This window comes from Hypanus sabinus, chromosome 30 (assembly GCF_030144855.1).
Source record: "Hypanus sabinus isolate sHypSab1 chromosome 30, sHypSab1.hap1, whole genome shotgun sequence".
Classification (NCBI taxonomy): Eukaryota; Metazoa; Chordata; class Chondrichthyes; order Myliobatiformes; family Dasyatidae; genus Hypanus; species Hypanus sabinus.
The window spans coordinates 5,953,873-5,967,194 of NC_082735.1; the positions used below are offsets into that span (position 1 = coordinate 5,953,873).

Sequence of the window (13,322 nt, forward strand, 5' to 3'; positions counted from 1 at the left end):
TCTAATCCTGGCAGCTTCCTAGTAAATTTCTTTCGCACCCTTTCTAAAGGTTCCACCTCCTTCCCATAATGAAGTGACCAGAACTGAACACGATATTCCAAATGTAGTCCAATCAGAGTTTTATAAAGCTGCAACATTACTTCATGGCTCCTGACTCATTTCCCCAGTTCATGAAGGCCAGCACATCAACTGCCTTCTTAACCACCTTGCATGATAACTTTGAAGGGTCAATGGACTTGGACCCCAACATTCATCCAATGTGTTCCTCTACAATGCTAAAGAACCCTGCTATTAACTTTGGACTTTACTTTCAAATTTGACCTTCCTAAGTGTATCACTTCACACTTTCCTGGGTGGAACTCTATCTGTCACTTCTCAGCCCAGCTCTGTATCCTGTCTATGCCCCATCATAACCTATGAAAGTCTTCCACATTCTCCACAATTCCACGTGTCATACGCAGACTTACTAACCCACCCTTCCATTTTCTCATCAAAGTCATATATAAAACTCACAAAGAGCAGAACAGGTCCCTTCAGAACAGCAATGGTCATCAAGCTCCAGACAAATTACACTCTGAAATACACTTCCATGGAGAAAGGATACTGTTTGGAGAATCAGTTAGCTGTTTAACCCTCTGTGCTGTTCTTCTGCCCAGTACAACACCTGTCACCATTTATCATCTTCATTGTGCTCTTTATTATTGACTCCCCAAAATCTCACTGTCAGATGAAGATAGTCAACTATCAGCATTGGTTAACATTTGTAGCAGGAAGTTTTTACCACTGTCTCCCTGTAACTGTGTTTCCCAACTTCACTCATAAAGGGCCTGGTTCTAATTTTCACTCTGCTCTTTGGTTCCAGCGGGAGTAGCTTCTCACCATCCACCCTTTTAATTAACAGAGGGAACCTCAGTCAGGTCAACTCTTAATCCTTTTTAAGAATCGTGATTCTGGATTGTGTAAACTTTTCAATGTAATTTAGTAACAACCAGCAGCTGGAAACTATGAGCCAGTCTTATTGGAGGATCAGAGGTGGAGAGTTGAAGTTCAACTTTAAATTCCTCAGTATTATCATTTCAGAGGACCTGACCTGGGCCCAGCATGCAAGGGCAATTACGAAGAAAGCATAGCAGCACATCTACTTCCCTAGGAGTTTGTGAAGATTCGGCATCAATCTAACACTTTGACAAACTTCCATAGATATGTAGTGGAGAGTATATTGTCTGGCTGCATCACAGCCTGGTACAGAAACACCAATGCCCTTGAATGGAAAATCCTACAAAAAGTAGAGAACATGGCCCAGTCTATAATATAAAACCCTCCCCACCATTGAGCACATCTACACGAAGTACTGTCGCAGGAAAGCACCATCCATCATCAGGGACCCCCCCACACAACCCTGGGCATGCTCTCTTCTCACTGCTGTCATCAAGAAGACTCAGGACTCACATCACTAGAATCAGGAATAGTTATTACCCCTCAACCATCAGGCTCTTGAACCAAAGGAGATAACTTCACTCCACTCGCCCCATCATTAAAATGTTTCCACAACCTATGGACTCACTTTCAAGGACTCTTCATCTCATGTTCTTGATATGTATTAATTAGTTATTATTAGTAGTATTATTTATTTTTTTTCTCAGCTCAAGCTGGTAAAGCCTGAGGTATGGGCATAACCAAGCATGCTTATTTCTCAATTGGTAGGAATTTGTGGGCTATTCTGGTGGTGTTTAGTATTGTGGTTTCCTGAAACTTTACATAGATATAACAGTGAGGGAGGGCCTAATTGTTTAATGCTATTGTGTAGTGACTTTGGGATGACAGCAGTTGTGAATATTACTATCAGGACGACGTATACTCTGTTCATGTTCCAAAAGTCTTTCAATTTCCTCTTTTAATTCAGCATATTTCTGGTGTTTTTCACTTGCTGATTTCTGTTGTGTGTGTTTGGAATGGCTATATCTATCAGATAAGTTGTTATTGCTTGTTTATCCTGTATTATTATATCTAGATGGTTATTATGGATTGTCCTATTTGTAATAACAGATCAGTCATAGTATAACTTGTGGGATTCTTAAACTAAAACTGGATCAGGTTTGTATTTATAGAAAGGTGTGATGTTTTTTAATGAGTCTATATTTTAAAGCAAGATTTTGGTGAATGATGTTTGTGTAACATCACTTGATTGTGCTTGGGTAAGTAATCAGATTGAGTTAAACTGCTGCAGGATCCTGTTCTGTGTTGGATTGTTGTTTTTACTCAGCATTTTCTACATTTATCATGTTGAAATTTCTTGGTAATTTATTCTGTAGTTTTGTGTTAACCACCTAGCCCTGTATTGCCACAAGGAGCCCTTCTGTTTCTGGGAAGAGAACTCCAACTCCCCCATTGGTTAACTTTTTCTTCAATAGTGATAATTCTTTTATTTTTCTGGGTTGTGCTCTCATTCAAGTTTAGGGGTGTATACTTCTTATCAGAATTGCATATGCTCATGCGGAGCACCGAATCCTGCTTTTGTTGATGAAAATATATCCTGAGAAGTTTTATTGGACTGTTGTGTAGATTTTTAATGTCTGTTATTCCCCTTTCTCCTTCTGTCCTAAAGTAGTGATAACCTAAGTGCACTTGAGTGTACATAATGTTTTCTGAAATTTGTCATTTCAGATCTTATTTTTCTTTGTAAATTTTCCAGATCAGTATTATGCCAAAAGAATACATTGATGTAGGTATATTATTATTATTATTATTTCTTTTCATACCTGCACAGTTTGTTGTCTTCTGAACTCTGATTGAATGCTCACAATGGTGCAGCCTTACATTGATTCTATTATGGTTATAATTCTATTATGGATTTATTGAGTATGTCCACAAGAAAATGAATCTCAGGGATACATATGTACCTTGATGATAAATTTACTTTGAACTTTGAGGAGCTCAGCTGGAAACCCTGGAATCTTGATCCAGAATGTCAGCAATTCCCTCCCTCTCACAGATGCTGCTCAACCCGTTGAGTTCCTCCACCAGATTGCTTGTTGCTCCAGAGACCAGCATCTGTAGTTGTCCTAGTGTCTCCTGTCATTTAACAGTTGGAGTCCACACGCAGTCCTGCTGAATCACCATTTACCCCTTCCTTCCTGAGATGTGTGGCCTAGAACTGCTCCAATACTCCTGGTGTGGTTTCTCCATAGACCGTTGTAACCTGGAATACCCTCTACCACACTCCAAATGAAGTCACTATTTTCTGTAGTTGTCCTGGACAATCTAATGTAGGTACAGATGCCTAAATTTCCATCGGATCCACGCTCTATAACTTCCCACCATCTGTAGGACCGCCACAGTAGCGCAGCAGTTAGTGTGGCACTATTACACCTGGGGGTGCTGGGGTTCTGAGTTCAGTTTTGCTGCCACCTGTAAGGAGCTTGTAATTCTTCCCGTGACCACGTGGGTTTCCTCCACAGTCCAAAGATGTACCGGTGAGTACGTTAACTGGTCATTGTAAGTCGTCCCGTGATTAGGTGTTGGGTGGCATGGCGTGTTGGGCCAAAAGGGCCTGTCCTGCGCGGTAGTATTTCGTGGACTAACATAGAGATGCTCGTAGTTACCTACATTTTAAATTGTTTACTTCCCCTCAGAATCAGCAAAATGAAGGAGCTGGCCATTGACTTCAGGAAGTAGGCGAACTATACAGACCTGTGTGTGTCAATGCTGTTGAGGTGGAAATGGTTGAGAGCTTTAAATTCTTAGGTGTAAATACCACTAACAATTTTCCCTGGTCCACTCACATAGATATTATGGCCAGGAAAAGGCACCAGCAGCTCAGAAGGATGAGGAAGATTTGCTTGTCCCGGATAACTATCACCAATTTTTACAGATGCAATACAGAAATCATCTGATCCAGGTGCCTCACAGCCTGGTATGGGAACAGCTCTGTCCAAGGCTGCAGGGAATTGCAGAGGGTTGTGAACTCAGCAAAATCCATCACACAAACATGACTGACTTGGTCTACACTACCCACTGCCTCTGAAGAGCAGCCAGTATCACCCAGGACCCCTACCAGCTCAGTCATTCTGTCTTTTCCCTTTCTCACTCAGCAGAAGATACAAAGGCTCGAGGGCACAAAGCACTAGACTCAAGGACAGCTTCTATCCCACTGTTAACAGACTCTTGGACAGACCTCTCACATGCTAAAAGATGAGCTCCTGATTCTCCTTGACTGGTGCATGCACTTTATTTGTCCACACGCGCTGCTCTGTCTCTGTAACTACAGCACTGTATTCTGCACGCTGTTCTCCTTTCTATTATCTCGATGAAATGATCTCTCTGGATGGCATGCATTCTAAAGCTTTTCACTGTATCTCTGTACATGTGACAATAATAAACCAATTCCAATTTTGCCAGCTTTCTCAATTTACTGGCACTTAATGCTTCTATCACTGTTATCTATCTTTGTGTCATTGGTAGGCCCGAGTATGTCTCTCTCTTCCATCATCTTAGTCGATTACAAACATTATGAATGGCTGTGACCTCCAAACAGGAGTTCTTTTCTGTCAAATTGACAACCCGCCCTTTATCCCTGAGCTTTGTTTTCCTGGCAATTAGCCAGTTTCAAACCATGCCAACAATCTTTCTTCAGCTCATCACCCAGCTCTGATAGGTGTTTATCAAATGCCTTCCGGAAGCTCATCTAAGTAACATCCATACGTATTCTCACACCTCAGCCCGAAACATCGACAGTTTATTTTCCACCATTGACACTGCCTGATCTATTGAGTTCCTCCAGCACTGTGTGTTCTTTACTACTTTAGCCATCTCTTCAAAGAATTCAATTGTTAGTCAGGTGTGACTCACATTAGTACCTTAAGCTGGGCTGTTGAACTCACAAACTACCTCATAATGGCCTTCACTTTATTGTCTGCCTGCACTGCAGTTTTTGGTGACTGTATAGTCTAGTATTGCTTTTTCCTTATAGTACCTGTTGGATAAGTCCTCAACCTATACGTCTGTAGTGTTCCTCTTAGCCTGTATGCTGTGCCATATCAAACCCATTCTGACAGTGCACTTCTTTACAAGGCCTGACCAAGTTGGAAGCCAGATTCCTACCCACCCTAATCTGAGGAGACCATGTCACACATCAAGCTTTTTCGCATGAGTTCAACGTCTCTCTGCTGTAAACACAATGAGCCAGAATATTTGCAGTATTTAGCCCTCACTGGGTAATTGAGCAAATTCAGGTGTACCGTTAGGTGGTCACTGATAACGCTCTGACAGACAAATGCATCGATAAGAAATCAGTGATATCAGCTGTGGAGAAGCTACAGATTTAAGAAGATGTAGCTGAGCACTGGTGTGACACTGAAGATAACCTCATCTCTCTAGTTGGGGTCCTATCTTTGTCACAACACGTACAATCTTTATCAAAATCGCTAGCTGGGTTACAGTAACAATGATCAGAGGAAACTATCCATCAACTGCCTTTACCTGTTCTTCTCTCTCTCTAACCTCACGACCCCAATCTGCCCTTTCATGATTCTCCTTTATCCAAATGGTAGGGGGAGGATTGGGGGTTGGGGGGTGGGCAATCTTTTGGTGGAGGTTGAGGATGGCGAACATAGGGGCGTGGAATTTCCATTTCAGTAAGAATGACAGCTGAGCCAGCAAAAGTCCCGGAGCAGCCAAGTGCCGGCAGACTGGGTGGGTAGGGTGTTGAGTAGCCAGAACATGAGAGGTAGGGCAGAGGCTATTGGTCAGAGCTGGGGTGGCTGCATATCTTTCTGTGTGGAGGGAGAATGGGAAGCCAGGGAGGTAAAGGAAGGTTGGAGGTAGAACCTGAAAGTAGAGAGGGAAGAATAAAAAGGGAGGGATTGTGAAGATTAAATGATGAGGACAGACACTCAGCTTATCTATACAAGGACCCGACTAAAGAGAACCACCAGGAGATCTGGGCACTGAATAAATGCAATGAGAGAGAGTGCAATACTTGATCTCCTGTTAGACAATGAGATAGGGCAGGTGACAGAAGTTTGTGTAGGGGAACACTTTGCATTTAGTGATCATAATGCCATTAGTTTCAAGGTAATTATGCTGAAGGATATTGGACAAAGGCCAATTTTGATGGTATCAGAAAGGATCTGGGAAAGGGATTGGGACAGGCTTTTTTCTGGCAAAGATGTATTTGGTAAGTGGGAGACCTTCAAAAGTGAAATTTTGAGAGTACAATGCTTGCGTGTGCCTGTTAGAGTAAAAGGCAGGTTCAGGGAACCTTGGCTTTGAGAGATATTGGGGCATTGGTTAAGAAAAAAAAGGAGGTGCATAGCAGGTATGGGCAGGTAGGGACAAATGAGACACTTGAGAAGTATAAGAAATGTAAGAGAACACTTCAGAAAGAACTCAGGAGGGCTAAAAGAAGGCATGAAGTTGCACTAGCGGACAAGGTGAAGGAGAATCCTAAGGGCTTCTACAGATATTGTACATTAAGAGCAAAAGGATTGAAAAGGACAGAATTAGTCCTCTCGAAGATCAGAATGGCAATCCATGTACGGAGCCCCAAATGGACTTTTTGCATCTGTATTTACTCGTGAGATGGACAGAGTCTATCGAAGTGAGGCAAAACAGCAGCAAGATCACGGACCCTATACAGGTGACAGAAGAGGAGGTGTCTGCCTTCTTGAAGTAAATCAGGGTGGACAAAATCCCAGGGCCTGACAAAGTGTTCCCTTGGACCCTGCAGGAGGCCAATACAGAAATTTCCGGGGTTCCAGCAGATACATTTAAATCATCCTTAACGACAGGTGACAAAGGTGGATTGGAGATAGCTAATGTTGTTCTGCTATTTAAGAAAGGCTCTAAGAATAAACAAAGAAATAATAGGCCAATGAGTCTGGCATCAGTAGTGGGAAAATTATTGGACAGTGTTCTACGAGATCAAGATCAGATATATGAGTATTTGATTGATTGTGGATAGTCAGCATGGCTTTGTGTGTTGTAGATCATGGCTAACCAATCTTACACAGTTCTTTGAGGATGTTACCAGGAAAGTTAATAAAGGCAAGGCATTGGATGCTGTCTACAAGGACTTTAGTAAGTCATTTAACAAGGTCTCACATGGGAAGTTGGTCCGGAAGGTTCAGTTGCTTGGCATTCAAGATGAGGTAATAAATTGGATTAGACATTGGCTCTGGGAGAAGCCAGAGAGTGGTAGTAGATGGCTGTCTCTCTCTGGCTGGTGGCCTGTGACTTGCGGAGTGCCTCAGGGATTGGTGCTGGGTCCATCGTTGCTTGCCATCTATATCAACGATCTGGATCTGGAAAATTGACACTAAGATTGGGGATGTAGTGGACAGTGAGGAAGACTATCAAAGCTTGCAGCGGGATCTGGACCAGCTAGAAAAATGGGCTGAGAAATGGCAGGTGAAATTTAATGCAGACAAATGTGAAGTGTTGCACTTTGGGAGGACCAATTAGTCTTTCACAGTGAGCAGTAGGACATGGAGGGAATTGGGAACACAGATCCATAATTCATTGAAACAAGTATCAGAGGTAGAAAGGGTTGTTAAGAAAGCTTTTGGCAATTGGCCTTCATAAATCAATTTTGAGTACAAAAGTTGGGATATTATGTTGAAGTCATAAACAACATTGGTGAGGCTTAATTTAGAGAATTGTGTGTAGTTTTAGTCATCTACCTACAGGAAAGATGCAAATAAGATTGAAAGGGTACTGAGAAAATTGACAAGGATCTTGCTGTAGCGAGGGAGAATGGAAAGTCAGAGAGGTAAAGGAAGGTTGTAGAGGTTATAAACAAGGATTACATAGGTTGGAATTTTATTTCCTAGAACATAAAAGATTGGGGGCAGATTTGATAGAGATATGCAAAATTTTGAGGAGTAAATGCAAATAGATGTTTTCCACTGAGGTTGGATGGAACTACAACTGGAGGTCATAGGTGAAAGATGAAATGTGAAATGTTTAGGGGAACATCGAGGGGAAACTTCATTCAGAGGGAGGTGATAATGCATGTGATGCATGTGATTTCAATTTCAACGTTTAAGAGAATTTTGTTTAGGTACCTGGATGGAAGGGATATGGAGAGCTGTGGTCCTGGTGGAGGTTGAAGGGACTAGGCAGTATAAATAGTTCACCATGGATAGCACACACAAAATGCAGCATCTAGATGCTGCCTGGCCTGCTGTGTTCCACCAGCATTTTGAGTGTGTTGTTGTTTGAATTTCCAGCATCTGCAGATTTCCTTGTGTTCACCATGGATAGGATGGGCCAAAGAGCCTGTTCCTGTGCTGTACTTTTCTATGACTTTATTACTCTAACTATAGGCCCTTTAAACATCTGAAGATCTGAAGCAAAGGTAAGAGGACACCCTACAGCAGGATCTCAGAAACAGATGAAATCCTCGCTCAAGTGCAAAGCCGCAGCAGAAGCACTCTCCTTGCATACAAGTATGACAAACAAATATTGAGGGAACTCAATGGGCCAAGCATGATCTGTGGCATAGAGGAAACGTTGACCACCCCTCTGCATCCACGAGTGAGGTCTGACCATCTGAGTTCCTCCAGCATTTGTTTTACTGCCTCCAGACTAGAGCATCCACAGTTACTTGTGTCTAGATATCCCTTATCTGGAAAGAGGAAGGCAGGCTGGGGATATCACATATTCTGTTACAGTAACATTCTCTAGAAAGGAGATTAGCCTGATTGGAGTCTCTGCCTCAGAGAAAGTGATTAATGTCAAAATTCTGCTGCCTGTATCCTAATTCCCGCTGTCCTGTCCAACCATCACTTCATCACTGGATATTAAATGTTTAATCAGGGATAGAAGGTCGCATAGGCCAGGTTTAGGAAATTGGTATCAAGTGAGTTCTTTGAGGTTTATGGCGGAGATAGCAGAGATGTTAGAAAGAAATTAGGAGAACCTGAAGAGGCCATAAAATAATCTGGGCAAATGGGATTAAGGAGAATGTTACATCCTTTTTTGATTACAGTATACCAGAAGCAAGAAGGAACTAAAGAACGAATAGGTCACCGTGGGGCCACAGAGCTAATCTGTGATTGGATATGCATGAAGTCCTAAATTAATAACTCGCATCAGTATTCACCAGGGTGAAGAATGTGGAGAGTGCAGGGAGAGTGTGCTGATATTCTTGTGCATCACTGAGTCAGGTGGAAGGAAATGTTAGAAATAATATTTGGTAGGTAAATCCCCAGATCTGACAGGATCTATGCCAGGAGGTTAAGTGAAGCAAGGAAGGAACTGCTGGGGCTCTGGCAGAGATTTCACGTTTTTGCTAGTAAAGGTGCAATACCCAAAGACTGGAGGTTAGCTGATGATGTTCCCTCATTCAGAAAGGACAATAGGGATCAGCCAGGAAGCTACAGGCTGGTGAACCTACAACAGTGGTAGGAGAGATGGAGAAGATTCCGAGGGACAGGATGCATGTTCACTTGGATAGGCAGAGAATGATGAGGAGTCAGTGTGCTTTTGTGCGGATGAGGTCATGTTTCAAAACCTGACTGAGTTAACTTGAACAATTGATGATGGCAGAGCGGTACACATGGTTTACAGGGGCTTCAGTAAAGCTTTACAAAGCACTGGTCCAGAAAGTTAGAGCACAACAGATCTGTGGTCTGTTGGCAAATTAGATCCAAAAGTGACCTGGTGGTACAAGGCAGAGGGTAGTGATGGATGGGATTATTTTCCTGAATGGAGGTTTGTAACAAGTGGTATGCTGCAGCAATTGGTGCTGGGACCTTTGTTGTTTGTAATATACACACAGTACCCACTTTACTATATACACCTGTACACCTGCTCGTTAATATAAATATCTAATCAGCTAATCATGCAACAGCAACTCAATGTATAAAGCATGCAGACATGGTCAAGAGGTTCAGTTGTTGTTCAGACTAAACATCAGAATGGGAAAGAAATTTTTTTTCGAAGTGACTTTGACCGCAAAATGATTGTTGGTGCCAGACAGGGTAGTTTGAGCATTTCAGAAATTGCTGATCCCTTGGGGTTTTCAGGCACAACAGGTTCTAGAGTTTACAGAGAATGGTGTGAAAAACAAAAAATCATCCAGTGAGCAGATGTTCTGTGAGTGAATATACCAAGTTAATGAGAGCGATCAGAGGAGAATGGTCAGACTGATTCAAGCTGACAGGAAGATGAAAGAAACTCAAATAACCATGTGTTAAACAGCAGCCAGCAGAAGAGTGTCACGGAATGCACAAAACTTTGAACCTTGCAGCTGCAAAAGACCACAAACATACACTCAGTGGCCACTTTATTTGGTACAGGAGGTAATTAATAAAGTGGCCAGTGAGTATATAAACGGCTTGGGTGGAAATGTAAAAGTAGCTGAACTGGATCAGTAAGATTATATATGGCTGGGGTTAAGTATGTATATCAAACAAGCTTATCTAAGGGCATAATGGGGTATAGATAAGCTGGGAAGTTGGGCAGAGTGGCTGCAGATGGAATTTAATCCAGACAAACATGAAGAAATAGTCAAATTCTAGTCAGACATATGGAGTAAATGGCAGAGACTTTGGGAATATAAGGTATAGAGAGAGCTTGGTACAAGTCCATAGCTTGCTGAATGTGGCAAAAGGAGAGGGCGGAGCAAAATTAAAATGGTGCTAAGCAGTGACTCCTTTGCTTGCATCTTCAGAAACAGCTCTATTTCTATCATTGATATCTCTTTTTTTTCCCTTTTCGAGGTTCTTTTGAAGACCCTGACCTGGAGTTACATTCTGACTCTGGTTCTTTGCAGGAACGGCACCTGCTCTCAGGGCCTCACCATCAGCCACTTTTTAATATGCTAACAACGTGGCATAGAAGACTAGTGCACCTTCAGGGTGCTGGGTTTGCATGGCTCTGGAGATGAACCGATTCAAGGCTGGTGCCCCTGACTGAGGCATTGCGGGAGAACACAGAACATCAGGAGCAGCAGGCTAGCTGCTGGCTGTGTGCCCGGAGACCTGAGCCTTTCCAGGGCCGATTCTCTGGGTGCATGGCTTGGAAAAAGCGACACAACAGACTTATAACATCAAAATCAGTGAGTTGTTTGCTCTGTCTCCCCCTTACTGTGAAACGGGGACACTTCTTTTTCCCTTATTAGGGCGAGGGAGAGAGAGAGAGCCTGTGGTATGTCGAATACCGGGTGAACGAGTAGTCTTGGGGGTACTGCAAGTCTGTGTCTTTATTGATGCTTTGTTGCACACTTGAGTGCTCGGTAGAGGGCACTGATGCTTTTTTGCTGGTTGGGGGTGGGGATCGTGGCCTTGCTGCTGCTAGTGCATGGGAGGGGGGAATGGGGGGGCTTTGGAGTTCTAACATTTAACTGTCATTCATTCCTTGGGGCACTCCTCTGTTCTTGTGGATTCTTGTGAAGAAAAAGAACTTCAGGGTGCATATTGTATACATATCTCTGATATTAAATGAACCTATTGAATAGGTGAATAGGGTAATGAAGACAGCATTTAGTATGCTTGCTTTATAGGGCAAGGTATTGAATATAAGCATTGGATGCCATGTGCAGCTGTACAAAGCATTGCTTTGTCTGAACTTGTGTAGAGTTCTTGGTGACCTCACTATATGAAGAACGCAGTGGGGTAGAGAGAATGCCGAAGGGATTCTCCAGGATGTTATCTGGAACGTTGGCCTGTAGTAATAAAGAAAGATTGGATCGGCTGGGTTTGTTCTCACTTAAACAGAGGAGGCTGAAACAATATGGAGGGGCACAAATAAAATCATAGGCCGTCTTTTTCCCAGGGCAGAGGGGTCCACAACTGAAAGGGGAAATACTGAAAGGAGACCAGACAGGCAATTGACAGTAGGTGCTGATGAACATCTAAAAGAAGTTGCCAGAGGAGTTGGACAGGTACTTGGATCAGAAAGGTGGAGAGAGATAAGGGTCTAAGAGATTAACATTGACTTCACAATCAGCATGGACAAAGTGAGCTGAAAGGGCCCATTTCTGAGCTCTCTGATTCTGGGATTCTGTGCTCACTGGCTAATTGGTGCCTGGTGTGAAAACACCTTGATTGTTAAGACTTCCATCCTGTTTAAATTGCTGATGTCCTCTTGGTCTTCTAAACTTGGAGATTTCCAAGCTCCTCCATCATAGCCTCTTGAGCAGACCCTCATCTGATCTCCCATTGACAGGGCTGTCCTTCGCCCTCCTGGGCTCCAAATTGGAATTTCCTTCCTTCCTTTTCTAAGTCTTCACTCTTCTAATAGTGCTTACTTACTCACAGAATATTTTGGTTGTAATCATGAAAATTCAATTCAAGTCACTTTTTATTGTCATTTCGACCACAACTGCAGGTACGGTACATAGTAAAAATGAGACAATGTTTTTCAGGACCATGGTGTTGCATGACACAGTACAAAAACTAGACTGAGCTAAGTAAAAAACAACACAGAAAAAAACTACACTAGACTACAGGCCTGCCCAGGACTGCATAAAATGCACAAAACAGTGCAGCATTACAATAAATAATAAACAAGCCAACAAGGCAGTAAGGTGTCAGTCCCTATGCAACTCTGCTGCAGTTGATTTAAGTAATTGTTTTTAATTGTGACATGGTTTTGAACATTTTACTGAAACAAAGTGGCTGCTCCAATTCCAACATGATGGTCTCAAGCATGACTGTGAAAGGAGGAGAGTTAGGCATGGGGCTAGCAACAGAAGCTCCGTAGACCTCATCCCTGGGACAGGAAGGATCTCCAAAGATGAGCTACACCTAGGAACAATTTGAAAGACAATAGAAGACTCTCAAGCTACTCTTTGCGGCCTGTGCTCTGGTAGGGGTGATGGGCTTAAGAAGAAGAAGAAGAAAAAGAAAACACTGCTCCAATCCACGTTGTGTCTTTTGTTGAGAAGTGTTCAGCCATCTATTAAGATGCAGCAGTAATAAGAAAGCTCAGGGTAGGTACTTTGGCAAGGGCTGGGGTTTGGAAGATGTATGGTGAAAGGACAGTATGCTTTGTAGCACTGGGGCATTCCCATGCAAGCTGCCAGCATCAGGTGGGAGCTATCTGTAGGTGTTCTCCTCAACCCCACCAGCCTCCTCATGGTTCAGTTCTAGTGACTGGTGTGATCTCTGGGCTAATCTCTCCTAAGAAACCCATCCCCAGCAGTTCCCCTGAAATTCAGGGAACTTGTTTATTTTTGTTTTGAATACATTGTGACTCAGGATCCTCACTCTCCAGGGAAGAGAAAACCAAAGGTTCTTCTGAGAGGACTTCCTCATCTCTATCATCATTGTAGCCATGCCCCATAGTCCTTGATACCCCAATGAGTGGAAATATCC

At 42.8% G+C, this 13,322-nt stretch overlaps 1 protein-coding gene across 1 annotated transcript in view; it reads right to left on the reverse strand.

Moving 5' to 3' along the window:
* col9a2 (procollagen, type IX, alpha 2) overlaps nucleotides 1-13,322 on the reverse strand; it is a 131,447-nt gene that overhangs the window by 80,662 nt on the left and 37,463 nt on the right. The gene's annotated exons all lie outside the window — the stretch shown is intronic.